Raw genomic sequence first — 12,759 nt, 5'->3', positions numbered from 1 at the left:
CAAACACACACTCCAGACAGCCACTTACCACAAGGGTCCCATTTTTACTCCTCTTTTACCTGGAGAACTCCCTCTCCAAACTCCCTGTTAGCTGATCCTGTTTGCAAGCTGAGGGGCGGTAGTTTCAGATGATAAAGCACACCCTGTTTGGAATCTGCTCCATCCAACCAGAGCACTCCCACCACAACGAATGAGTGTCATTTCCATTTGGGTTGATGTGAGTTGATTTTAGAGCCCATTAGAACAAATATTAATAAACACTGCCAAAAATAGTGTGGTTGGTGAACTGATTGTTTTACTGAAAAACACAACCTGCCCCAAAGAGCTTGGAGTGTAAATTCAAACCAAAACAGTGAATGGGGTTTATACAGCAACAAAAAAGAATGGGAAAGGAAGACAAACATTTAGGCTATGTCTACACTGGCATGCTTTTGCACAAGAACTCTTGCGGAAGAGTTCTTGTGCAAAAACTCTTCCATAAGAGAGCGTCTACACTGGCATGTGCCTTTGCACAAGAAATGTGCTTTTGCGCAAGAGCATCCTTGCCAGTGTAGACACTCTCTTGCACAAGAAAGCTCTGATGGCCATTTTAACCATAAGACTTTCTTGTGCAAGAAATTCATGTTGCCTGTCTACACTGGCCTCTTACGCAAGAACAGTTGCGCAAGAGGGCTTTTTTCCTGAGCGGGAGCATCATAGTTCTTGCGCAAGAAGCACTGATTTCATACATTAGAACGTCAGTATTCTTGCTCAAGCACTTGCGGCCAGTGTAGACTGGCAGCAAGTTTTGGCACAAAAGCGGCTGTTTTTGCGCAAGATTGAACCAAAGTAGATACAGCCTTGTAGTAATGGGAATCACCATTTTGGTGTCTGGGGATTGAGCTGGGATGTCCAGAGCTAACGCTTAAGTCAGAGAACTAGCACCCTGGCTGGCAGCTGTAACCCACTCACAGGTCCTGTGGGCTGGACATACACTTAGTAGTGGGTTACATGCTTTCCTTGGACAGAGAAAGCTTGTCTCACATGTCTACGGCTCTCACTAGTTGGAATGGAATCCGAGGCAAGCTTCCCATTTATGGCAACTGCAATCTGGCTAAGACCAGGGATTGAACTGGAGGTGTAAAGCTTGAGACAAACACATGAAGTGCTTGAATTTGGCAAACTCTACCTGTCGTGACTCACGCCTGTGAATGCCAACCTCAGGGCAGACTGTCAGGAAGCTGGGCAGAGACTCCACACAGATTGCGTGTTCTATAATTAGATGTCACCAGCTCCACAATGTATGTGAACTGCTAAAGTCCTATGACAGCCTTACTATGGAGTCACAGATAGTCCCCTGGGACATTCCAATCCATCTTGCCATCCAGAAAAGCTGGTCTATTTGATATCTGGTTACTTTATATCAAAAATCACAATAGTATCCAGGTTACTCCCAGTATCAAAAGACCAATCACTTACCCCGGGTCATCACACAAAGACAATGCTTATAGCAGCTATGTCAACTAACTAAGGATTTATGACTAAGAAGAAATTAGTGTTACTAGAAAGCTGAAGCAGACAGACTTACACACACAAATGAGTTAACAGTGTATGGTTTCAAAAGATGACTTAGTTGTAGTTATCTGTCAGCTCTGCATGCCTTTTAGAATGAATGCTGTTTGGCCATGGGAATCTCTTCTTCTGTTCCATAGATACAATCCTGTGAGAATTCAAAGAGCAAAAGGTGAAAAAGTGTCTTTTCCGTTATTTTTATTTCCTTCTTCCAGAATTCAGTGGGCTTTGTATGTTAGTGATTTTGGAAGCTTTGTGCTAAGTGTTGGAAAAACAGAGCTGTCCTCCTCCCCTCCTCTTGGAGTTCTTAAAGGATGTTCATTTAGAGTCCCAGTCTATAGATGTTTAAGCCTATTCTCTGGAACATTCACAGTCTCTTTCAACAACCTCTTTGTTCCAAAATTTTTAACATGTATTGAAAAGACAGTAAGAGATGGAGGGTTGGATTCCTAGCTGATGTAACCTGCTATAGAGCCACTGAAGACAATAAAAGTTCATAAGAACAGCCATACCGGGTCAGACCAAAGGTCCATCTAGCCTAGTATCCTGTCTGCCAACAGTGGCCAATACCAGATGCCCCAGAGGGAGGGAACACAGCAGGAATCCTCACATGATCCCTCTCCTGTCATCCATTTCCAGCCAAACAGAGGCTAGGGACAACATTCCTACCCATCCTGACTAATAGCCATTGATGGACCTAACTTCCACAAATCTATCTAGCTCTTTTTTGAACCCTGTTAAAGTCTTAGTCTTCACCACATCCTCTGGCAAGGAATTCCACAGGTTGATTGCATGCTGAGTGAAGAAAATCTTCCTTTTGTTTGTTTTAAACCTGCTGCCCATTAATTTCATTTGGTGACCCCAGTTCTCATATTTTGGGAACAAGTAAATAACTTTTCCTTATTCACTTTTTCCAAATCAGTCATTATTTTATAGACCTCTGTCATATCCCCCTTTAATCTCCTCTTTACTAAAATGAAAAGTTCAAGTCTTTTTAATCTCTCTTCATATGGGACTTATTCCAAACCCTTAATAATTTTTGTTGCCCTTTTCTGAACCTTTTCCAATGCTAAATCATACCAGCTGTGGATCTTGCCCAGCAGTTTTAATTGCACGGGGCAAGGTTAGCATCTGACAGCCCTGGGATTGGGGAGATTTAGGCTTAGAGTTGATTCTCAGTCTTCTTTAATGTTTGTAGTATTTAAATGATCCCAGCAAAGTGCTGAAGTTATCATGTTGAAGTGGATATCTGCATCTGTGAGAAACAGAGCTGCTCTTATGGTTTTACAGGAGCAATTTTTGTTCACACAAGAATTTAATACATAGTTTACTTTTAGTTAGAATTATTAGTGATATCTGAAATTACTAATGACCACCAGACACTAATTTCACCTTGAATTCTGATATTAAGTCTAACAGGCCAATATTATTTTATATAATTGTTCTAAACATCTCTAACAGCCTAAAAATAGATAGCCAAGTGCAAAAGAAGTTTCTCCTCTCTTGGTATTCACACCTCCACATCAGCTGCTAGAAGGGGACCTCACCCTCCTTGACTGAATTAACCTTGTTATCTCTAGCCTTATTCTGGACTGCATATTTATACCTGCCTCTGGAAATTTCCACTACATGCATCTGATGAAGTGGGTCTTTGCCCACGAAAGCTTATGCTCCAATACATCTGTTAGTCAATAAGATGCCACAGGACTCCATGTTGCTTTTGCAGATCCAGACTAACACAGCTACCCCTCTGATACTTAAAAATAGGGCAAGGAGAGCCAAGTGAAAATGTCTCAGACGGGCAGCCGTGTTACTCTGTAACTCGTTTTTAGAGCCGAGTGAATAATTCAGAGCTAAATCAGCAAGGCCACAAATGTTGTCACCTTCAGGATGAAATGGAAAAGTTTTTGTCTGGTAGTCACCCACACAAACAATGAATATTTCCTTCCATCCATGGGGGGTGGAGGTGGGGAATGGAAGGCAAATACACAATCTGTGCCTTTCCGGTAAAATATATAATCTGATCATGTACTATGGTAGTAAGCACAGTGTTACATTTAGAAAAACAGAAATTACCTGAAATGTTTAAGAAAAACAGAGGCTGGATTTTAGAGCTGTTAACCATAACAATGTAACTTTAACTTGTAAAGACAAAAATCCTTTCACTCTTAAGACTTCAGTAAATGCAGGACATCTGAAACTACCAGCTTGAACTTCCTGTGTGTGGTTTCAGTTTTTGTCTTCAAACACAAGAATATTTTTCTGCTGGTCCTGTTCTAACAGGACAATTGTACTGCATGACCGTGACACTGTACCTCAGAAGACAGTAGTGAGAGCAGAGAAATGGATATGGAGAATGAGGATGGATACACCATTTTAAATTTTCGTTCTCAGAATTTAGACTTCACCCATGAATCTTCAAGAACAAACAAAGGTATCTCAGCCTAAAGTTCCTGGTGCTTCCAATGTTAAGATATTTGCTAGAGATTTTAGTGATGTGGTAGCAATGCTGTAATGTAGCTTGAGACTGGTCTACTGTTTTAACAACCAATTTTTGTAACTGCTGTGGAGTCAGAATACATGCTTAGATTGCCTTGACATTTGTCAGCCTTACAAAGGCTCTGTGTAGATCCAAATTTGGGGGCATTTGGGGAAGGGGTTCCTGAGATATGTCATTTCTTTAAAAAACTGGTTACAATAATTTTAAAATGTTTCTAGCTTTTTTTTTCAAACTGCTGTGACTTCTTTCCAGTCATGTGCCCTCTCAGTCTTTTCTTTCCTTCTGGCTTTTCAACAGTCCCAGTAACCAGTCTGGTCTATGCTTTAAAGGTTTTGTTGGCAAAGCTGTATGGGTTAGGAATGTGGAAACATTACAACCCTAGTGGTACAGAAGTCTTTTGCCAGTAGAGTTGCAACCCTAGGAAACACAGAAAAACGGCCACTGGCTACTCCTCCACCAACAAAAAGGATTCTAATGCTGGCTTTAATTAATCATGTAGAACAGGGGTGCCCAAACTTTTTTCAAAGAGGGCCAGATTTGATGAAGTGAACAAGCGTGAGGGCCGACCATTTTGCCTGACATTCTTTGAACCATTAAAATTAAATGCAAATTAACTATTTTATGCAAAGTTTATTGCAAACGGCATACTTTTCATTTCGTCACATGGATGACAAATCTAAACAGAGTTTTCACTGGAGGTAGGTAGTGGGGCTTCTCGGGGGATGGGAGGGAAATGGGGGTGGGGTGGACAGGACACCTCAAGATCAACTGGTCGAGGCCTCGCGATCGACCAGTCGATTGTGATGGACCTGTTGTTGACCACGGTTCTAAGCTCAGGGTTGGGGGGGGGGGTCTCACTGGACCAACTTGATTTTCATGCAAACCTGCTCCTGGGTTCGCATGTGGCCTTTGGTGGCCAGGCTGGCAGCTATCCTGCCCTCGACGGCTGCTTTCCTGTGCCTAGTGCGGAGATTGTGGACGTTGGAGGCCTCCCCCCAAACCTCGATGAGGTCCACAATCGCCGCACTCCTCCTTTGGCCTTGGGCAGGCTCCTGGGAGCCACCAGCCTGGTCCTGGGAAGAGGCGGAGGGTTGGGTGGCCTCGGGTGGCTGTGCCAGGTCTGCTGGCTGGGTGCTAGCAGGCTTGTAACTGGCACAAGCACTGTAGTCAGACCATACCCCTTTAAGGGCTCTGGGGCTGGGAGGGGGATAGAGGAGTTTCCCTGGTTTGGCCTAGAGTGGCCACCAGGGCAACCTGGGAAGGGTTAGCCTCCAACTAGTTCGAGTTAAGTGGCTACACAGCCCTTAATTCGAATTACTTAATTCGAACGAGGCATTAGTCCTCGTAGAATGAGGTTTACCTAGTTCGAATTAAGCGCTCCGCTAGTTTGATTTAAATTTGTATGTATAGCCCCTATTAAAGTTAATTCGAACTAACGGTTGTTAGTTTGAATTAACTTTGTAGTGTAGACATACCCTATGTGAGGCATTCCTACATCAGACTTCTTGGTGAAGACAGAAACAGAGAAGTCATTAAGCATCTCTGCTATTTCCAAGTTTCCTGTTCCTGTTTCTCCCTTCTCACTGACCAGTGGGCCTACCCTGTCCTTGGTCTTCCTCTTGCTTCTAATGTATTTATAAAAAGTCTTCTTGTTTCCCTTTATTCCTATAGCTAGTTTGAGCTCATTTTGTGCCTTTGCTTTTCTAATCTTGCCCCTGCATTCCTGTGTTGTTTGCCTATATTAATCCTTTGTAATTTATCCTACTTTCCATTTTTATATGACTTCTTTTTTATTTTTAGATCATGCTAGATCTCATGGTTAAGCCAAGGCGTTCTTTTGCCATATTTTCTATCTTTCCCATGCAGTGGACTAGCTTGCTTTTGGGCCCTTAACAATGTCCCTTTGTTAAACTGCCAACTCTCCTCAGCATAAATTGCACCTGCACTAGGAGGATTTGTCAGGATAGCTGTACCAGGAAATATTTTCTAGTCTAGACAAGGGTTCAGATGGAAAGAGCACTTCAGCGCTTTAGGAAACTGAAATATAAATAAACCAGGGTCACGATGGGTGCGTTTACCCTGCACTCGTAGCTCGAAATAAGGTACGCAATTTGAGCTATGCAAATTGCATAGCTTATTTCGAGTCAGTTTCCTAACAGTTTACTTTGTAATTTGACACTGTCTACACAGCACTAATTTGAAAATAAAGCGCTATTCCAAAATGTCCCTTACTCCTCGTGGAACGGGGTTTACAGGGACGTTGGAATAGCAAGCCCATTATATTTCAAAATAACCCTCCTGGGAGGGGGGGGGGCCTCATGGCAAGAGATTGTGGGGTGGGGGTTGTGATACAACAGTACCTATAAGAAATTTAAGTGTGAGTGGAATGTGAGGGGCAGGGGATTGTAGAGTGTCTTGGTTTTGGGGGATTCAGGGCAGTGGGTGGGGGTGAGGGAGTGCAGGAGTCAGGGCAGAGGCTTGGAGGTGTGAGGGCTCAGAGCAGGGGGTTGGTGTGTGTGTGCAGGGGGAGGTCTGGATGGCATTCACCCAAGGGTTCTGAAAGAACTCAAATGTGAAATTCCGGAACTAACAACTGTGGTTTGTAACCTATCCTTTAAATCAGCTTCCGTACCTAAGGACTGGAATATAGCTAACGTGACACCAATATTTAAAAAGGGCTCTAGAAGTGACCCTGGCAATTACAAACAGGTAAGTCTAATATCAGTACCGGGCAAATTAGTTGAAACAATAGTAAAGAATAAAATTGTCAGACACACAGAAGAACAGAATTTGTTGGGCAAAAGTCAGCATGGTTTCTGTAAAGAGAAATCATGTCTTACTAATCTGCTAGAGTTTTTTGAAGGGGTTAAAAGTGCACAAGGGGGATCCAGTAGATATAGTATAGTTAGATTTCCAGAAAGCCTTTGACAAGGTCCCTCACCAAACGCTCTTGTGTAAATTAGGTTGTCTTGGATAAGAGGGAAGGTCCTTTCATGGACTGAGAATTGGTAAAATGATAGAAAACAAAGGGTAGGAATAAATGGTAAATTTTTGGAATGGAGAGTTGTAACTAGTGGTGTTCCCCAAGGGTCAGTCCTAGGACCAATCCTATTCAATTTATTCATAAACAATCTAGAGAAAGGGGTAAGCAGTGAGGTGGCAAAGTTTGCAGACAATACTAAGCTGTTCAAGATAGTCAAGACCAAAGCACTATGAAGAACTTCAAAAAGATCTCACCAAACTGAGAGATTGGGCAACAAAATGGCAAATGAAATGTAATGCGCATTGGAAAAAATAACCTCAACTATACATACAATATAATAGGGGCTAATTTAGCTACAACTAATCAGGAAAGAGATCTTGGAGTTATCATGAATAGTTCTCTGAAAGAGTCCATGCAGACTGGAGCGGCAGTCAAAAAAAGCCTCCTTCCCTTCCAGAGTTGAGTGAACTGAGCTGGGGGGAAAGGGCTAAAGGGCTTGAGTCAGCCTGCTTTACACCTGCGAGCTGTAAGACTGGTTCAATCTGTCACTTACCCCCTAAAGCAGACTCCATGGCTACGTCTAGACTGGCATGATTTTCCACAAATGCTTTTAACGGAAAAGAGCATCTAGACTGGCACGGACGCTTTTCCGCAAAAGCACTTTTTGTGGAAAAGCGTCTGTGCCAATCTAGACGTGGTTTTGTGCAAGAAAGCCCCAATCGCCATTTTCGCCATTGGGGCTTTTTTGTGCAAAACAGTTTTTAGCTGTCTACACTAGCCCTCTTGCGCAAAAACATTTCCGGAAAAGGGCTTTTGCCCGAACGAGAACGTCAAAGCATTTGCACAAGAAGCACTGATTTCAGACAGTAGAACGTCAGTGCTTTTGTGCAAAATCAAGCGGCCAGTGGGATAAATTAATGGAGGTTAGGTCCATAAAAGGCTATTAGCCAGGGAGTAAGGCATGGTACCTCTGGACTTTGTTTGTGAAAGGCTGGAGAAGGATGGCAGGAGACAAATCGCTTGATCATTGTCTTCGGTCCACCCCCTCTGGGGCTCCTGGCACTGGTCACTGTTGGCAGACAGGATACTGGGCTAGATGGTCCTTTGGTCTGACACAGTATGGTCATTCTTAAGTTCTTATGACACTGCTTGCTCTTCTCCCTCCCATCACTACCTGGAAGTAGAGGAAAATTTACAGCTCCTCTTACCCATGCCCTCCCCAGCTAGAGTGAGGAATGCAGCAAACTGTGCACTTTCCCCCCCACTCCCTAACAGTGACAGGAAGGGGAACAGCCAGCCGCATCTTGGTATAAATCTGGGGGGGGGGGGAGGGCACGGAAGCTTCTGCCCCACCATCTAAAGAACACCAGGGGGTGGGGGTGGGGCAGTCCCAAATGATGGTGTGTGCCCCCAGCCAGCCCTTCACCTGTGAGGCTGCCTGCTGCTTAGTATGGCAGCCTGCAGAGTCCTTGGAGCTGGGCTGGGAGTATGCCATGCCTCTGCCTGTAACAGAGCTCTCCAGCCAGACAGTTGCTTCTTGCCAGAGCAGCGCTGTGGAGCTCACTGGCTCACTTCCACCACTTTGCTTTGAGTCTGTGGAGAGGGGAGAGCAGGGAGGCCCGTCCCAGCTTCCAGATGCTGCTGTGTGCAGGAGCCCTCGTTCAGCCCTCACTCTCATGGGACTGTGGCGAGCAGAAGTAAGAACTCCTTGCATCAGCTGGCAGGGAGAGGAGCCCCAAAAGGGCCCAGAGGAAAGACTCTCACTTCTCTTCTGCTTATTGCACCCACGGGAACAGGGAGGAAGATCCATGCAGAAGCGGGTCAGAAGGTACAGGTGCCAGTCTGTTTCCTGACAGGAAGGAGGATGTTACTGCTGTGGGAGGGAGTACACATCCGACAAGGGAGACTGGGCCCAAAGAAGAGGAAGCAGAGAATGGATGGGGGACAGTGAGCTTGGGTGGGTGTGGGAGCTAGAAGTCTGTGGGTGACAGAAGTACAACAAAGTGACAAAAGGGACAGAAAGAGACCCAGGAAGTGACAGGACAGAGTCCTCCTGGAGCATATGAAACATGCAGAACATTGGGGGGGGGGGGGCGGGGCGGCAGAGAGTTGGTAATGCAAGTGCTGTACATGTACACAGGTGAGTGGGATAGCAGCAGCAATCCAGTGGTTAGGCTGCTGGCCTACAATTTGGAAGACCTAGGTTTAATTCCTTGCTCTGTCCCAGATGTCCTACGTGACCTTGGACAACTCACTAAGGGCATGTCTATACCAGGAGATAAGGCTGAATCTAACATGGTCGATTTCTGGGCACTCAATCTTGAGAAGGTGAAGGTCTGTGGCCTCACTATGGGCAAGAATCAAATGAGGTCTGAAGCAGCGTGGTCACATTATGGATCCTGCCATCGACTCAAAGTGAGGCACCACGGGTAGCTTGGCATTCTGGGCTGTGCTTCTGGTGTCCACTGGTTCCTGAACTCAGCAGTGGGTGGTTGGAAGGGCTCATGTTGGTCCTGCTTTGGGCAGGGGGCTGGACTTAGAATCATAGAACTGGAAGAGACCTCAGAAGGTCATCAAGTCCAGCCCCCTGCTCTAGGCAGGACCAATCCCAACTAAATCAACCCAGCCAGGGCTTTGTCAAGTCGAGACTTAAACACCTCTAGGGAGGGAGACTCCACTGCTTCCCTAGGTAACCCATTCCAGTGCTTCACCACCCTCCTAGTAAAATAGTTTTTCCTAATATCCAACCTGGACCTCTCCCACCACAACTTGAGACCATTGCTCCTTGTTCTGCCATCTGTCACTACTGAGAACAGCCTCTCTCCATCCTCTTTGGAACCTCCCTTCAGGAAGTTGAAGGCTGCTATCAAATCCCCCCTCACTCTTCGCTTCTGCAGACTAAACAGGCCCAAGTCCCTCAGCCTCTCCTCATAAGTCATATGCTCCAGCCCCCTAATCATTTTGGTTGCCCTCCGCTGGACCCTCTCCAATGCTTCCGCATCCTTTTTGTAGTGGGGGGCCCAGAACTGGACACAATACTCCAGATGCGGCCTCACCAAAGCCGAATAAAGTGGAATGATGACATCTCTGGATCTGCTGGCAATGCTCCTCTTAATGCAACCGAATATGCCATTAGCCTTCTTGGCTACAAGGGCACACTGTTGACTCATATCTAGCTTCTCATCCACTGTAACCCCCAGGTCCTTTTCTGCAGAACTACTACTTAACCGGTTGGTCCCCAGCTTGTAACTATGCTTGGGATTCTTCCGTCCAAAGTGCAGGACTTTACACTTGTCCTTGTTGAACCTCATCAGATTTCTTGTGGCCCAATCCTCCAATTTGTCTAAGTCATTCTGTACCCTATTTCTGCCCTTAAGCGTATCTACCTCTCCCCCCAGCTTAGTGTCATCTGCAAACTTGCTGAGGGTGCAATCCATCCCCTCATCCTGATCATTAATAAAGATATTGAACAAAACTGGTCCTAGAACCGAACCTTGGGGCACTCCGCTAGAAACCGACCGCCATCCTGACATCGAACCATTGATCACTACCCGCTGGGCCCGGCCTTCTAGCCATCTTTCTATCCATCTTACACAATCCATTAACCTTACACAATCATTACATTAATCATACACAATCCCTTAACTTGCAAGAATATTGTGGGAGACCGTATCAAAAGCCTTGCTAAAGTCTCCTGAGCTCTCTTCCAGCCCCATGATTCTTTTCCTTCTTCACTTTGGCTACACCTACACTGCCAGTTTTTGCAGGAGAAAACATGCACATGAGATCACAATTCATGCAAATGAGCCCCTCATTAGCATATTTTCTGCTGCAAAAACTGCCAGTATAGCTGTAGTCTTACTATATATTAGGGGATCCCAAACTTTTTGACACAGGGACCAGTAAATCCATTCACGAACTTTTGGAGGATCAGTAATGTTTATTTGCATATTCATTAATCAAACGATGAATATTCAAAAAAGTTGTTTCTGGTCCTCTCAAATCTCCCAGTGCCAGCTTTAGCAAAGCTTTTGATATGGTCACCCACAATATTCTTGCCAGCAAGTTAAGGAATATGGATTGGATAAATGGGCTGTAAAACAGATAGAAAGCTGGTGAGACCAGGGTTTCCCAAACTTTTTACTTTAATTGGAACCCTTTTTTTTCAGTTCTGCTTTTTGCAGCCCAAAAATATAAACACATGAAAAACAAACTGAGAAAATACCAGACATATAACATGTCTGGTATTTTCTCAGTAGGTAAGTTGTATTATTACTAGATGTATCAGTTTGTAGTTTCGAACTGCCTGGCTGGTAAATGTGCTCAGGCTGCATGAGTGTGTCTACCAGCCAGATAGTTCACAACTACTCGAGGGGTGTGTGTGGGGGGGGGGGGAGAGGGGGAAACGGAGGGACAGTAGAATCCCTGTGCCGGATTAACTCGTGCTTTGTGGGGGAGGGGTAGAGAGGGGAACGGGTCGGGTCAGTCCCACCCCCTGCAGGCTGATTCATTCCTCCCCCCTGCTCCCCTTGCTGTGCCTCAGGCCAGCCCCACTTCCCCCAACCCCCTCTCGGGCAGCCAATTCTCCCCCACTTCTCCTCCCAATCTCCCTTGGCCAGCCCAGCTGCCTGCGTCCAGCCCTCCTTCCAGCGGCCGCTTCTCCCACCCGCCTACATCTTCCCCGGCCAGCTCCCTGCCCCCAACCTCACACCCTCCGGCAGCCCTGCTTCCACCAGCCCCCCAATCTCCCCAGCCTGCCCTGATTCCCCCGTCCAGTTCTGCTTCCGGTGGCCAGCTCTCCCCTCCTCCCCACCCCAGAATCCCCTGGCACCTGCACCACCCCTTAGCCCTGCACCCTCCTGGTGCCTCCCTTTGCCCTCTCTCCCTAATACCCCCCCCACCAGTCTCTGCCCCATTCCCCTCCTGCCCCTCTGAGCCCTCACACACGATTTGCTCCATCCTGACCTTGCTCGTGCCCCCTCTTCTTTCAAGCCTCCTCCCAGCACCTCCCCCTCCAGCCCCCAGTGCCCTTCCCCTCTCCCAGCATCCCCCTGTCCCCCCCCACTGACATCGCCCCCCCTGCCCTTTCCCTCATAGTCTGCACTTAGCCCCCTGGGATTTGTCTCTCCCGCACCCCGACCCTTCTCCTCCCACCGCCTCGCCCCTCCTCTCCTCGCCGCCGCACGAGCCGGTTCCCACCTTCTCTTTTCACGGGGCGGGGCCGGGGGCCGCGCTCAGGCCCCGGAGGCCGAACCCGGAGCCAGCCAGGCCCCACCACGTGCCTCGCGCGGGCTTCAAAACCCCGGGCTGTGATGTTACGTCCTCCCCGCCCACGTGCAACACCGCGCATGCGCGGCAGGGACGTCCGGGACCGAGGGGGACGCTCTGGGGGCGGGGCCCGCTCCAGGCAGAGCGGGGGAGAGACCCAGCCCCGCAGAGCGCTGGAGCAGGGCCCGGCTCTTCCGGGGTGAATGGGTCGAGTCGGCCTAAGGATTCGCTGCGGCCCGGCCTTTTTTTCCCGCCGCCCGGTAGCGGGCCGCAGACCATAGTTTGGGAAACGCTGCTATAGAGCGGGGGGGGGGGGGGGGCAGCAACAGGTGCAAGCGTTACATTGCATGCTCATAATGCCACTCCTAAGGGGACACCATCCATGCATTCTAGTCTAGGGGAACTTGGCAGGCCATGCATTACATTAGAGAAGGTAATAAAACATTTTACAATTGTC

At 47.1% G+C, this 12,759-nt stretch overlaps 1 long non-coding RNA gene across 2 annotated transcripts in view; it reads right to left on the bottom strand.

Annotated features, from left to right (window-relative positions):
* The window catches only part of LOC142819012 (uncharacterized), a 51,060-nt gene extending 38,712 nt beyond the window's left edge, over positions 1 to 12,348 (bottom strand). The window contains exons 1-3 of one of the 2 annotated variants that reach the window (XR_012896695.1): positions 12,234 to 12,348; positions 8,461 to 8,883; positions 1,568 to 1,699 (exon numbers count right to left, since the gene is read on the bottom strand). This is a non-coding gene — a long non-coding RNA (uncharacterized LOC142819012). The remainder of the gene's footprint in view (positions 1 to 1,567; positions 1,700 to 8,460; positions 8,884 to 12,233) is intronic. The other variant, XR_012896694.1, reaches the window with a different exon arrangement.
* Positions 12,349 to 12,759: the final 411 nt, after the last annotated feature.

Source organism: Pelodiscus sinensis, chromosome 1 (genome assembly GCF_049634645.1).
Source record: "Pelodiscus sinensis isolate JC-2024 chromosome 1, ASM4963464v1, whole genome shotgun sequence".
Taxonomy (NCBI): Eukaryota; Metazoa; Chordata; order Testudines; family Trionychidae; genus Pelodiscus; species Pelodiscus sinensis.
Note: the sequence above shows the minus strand (reverse complement) of the source record. Positions and strands in the feature narration are given on the sequence as shown.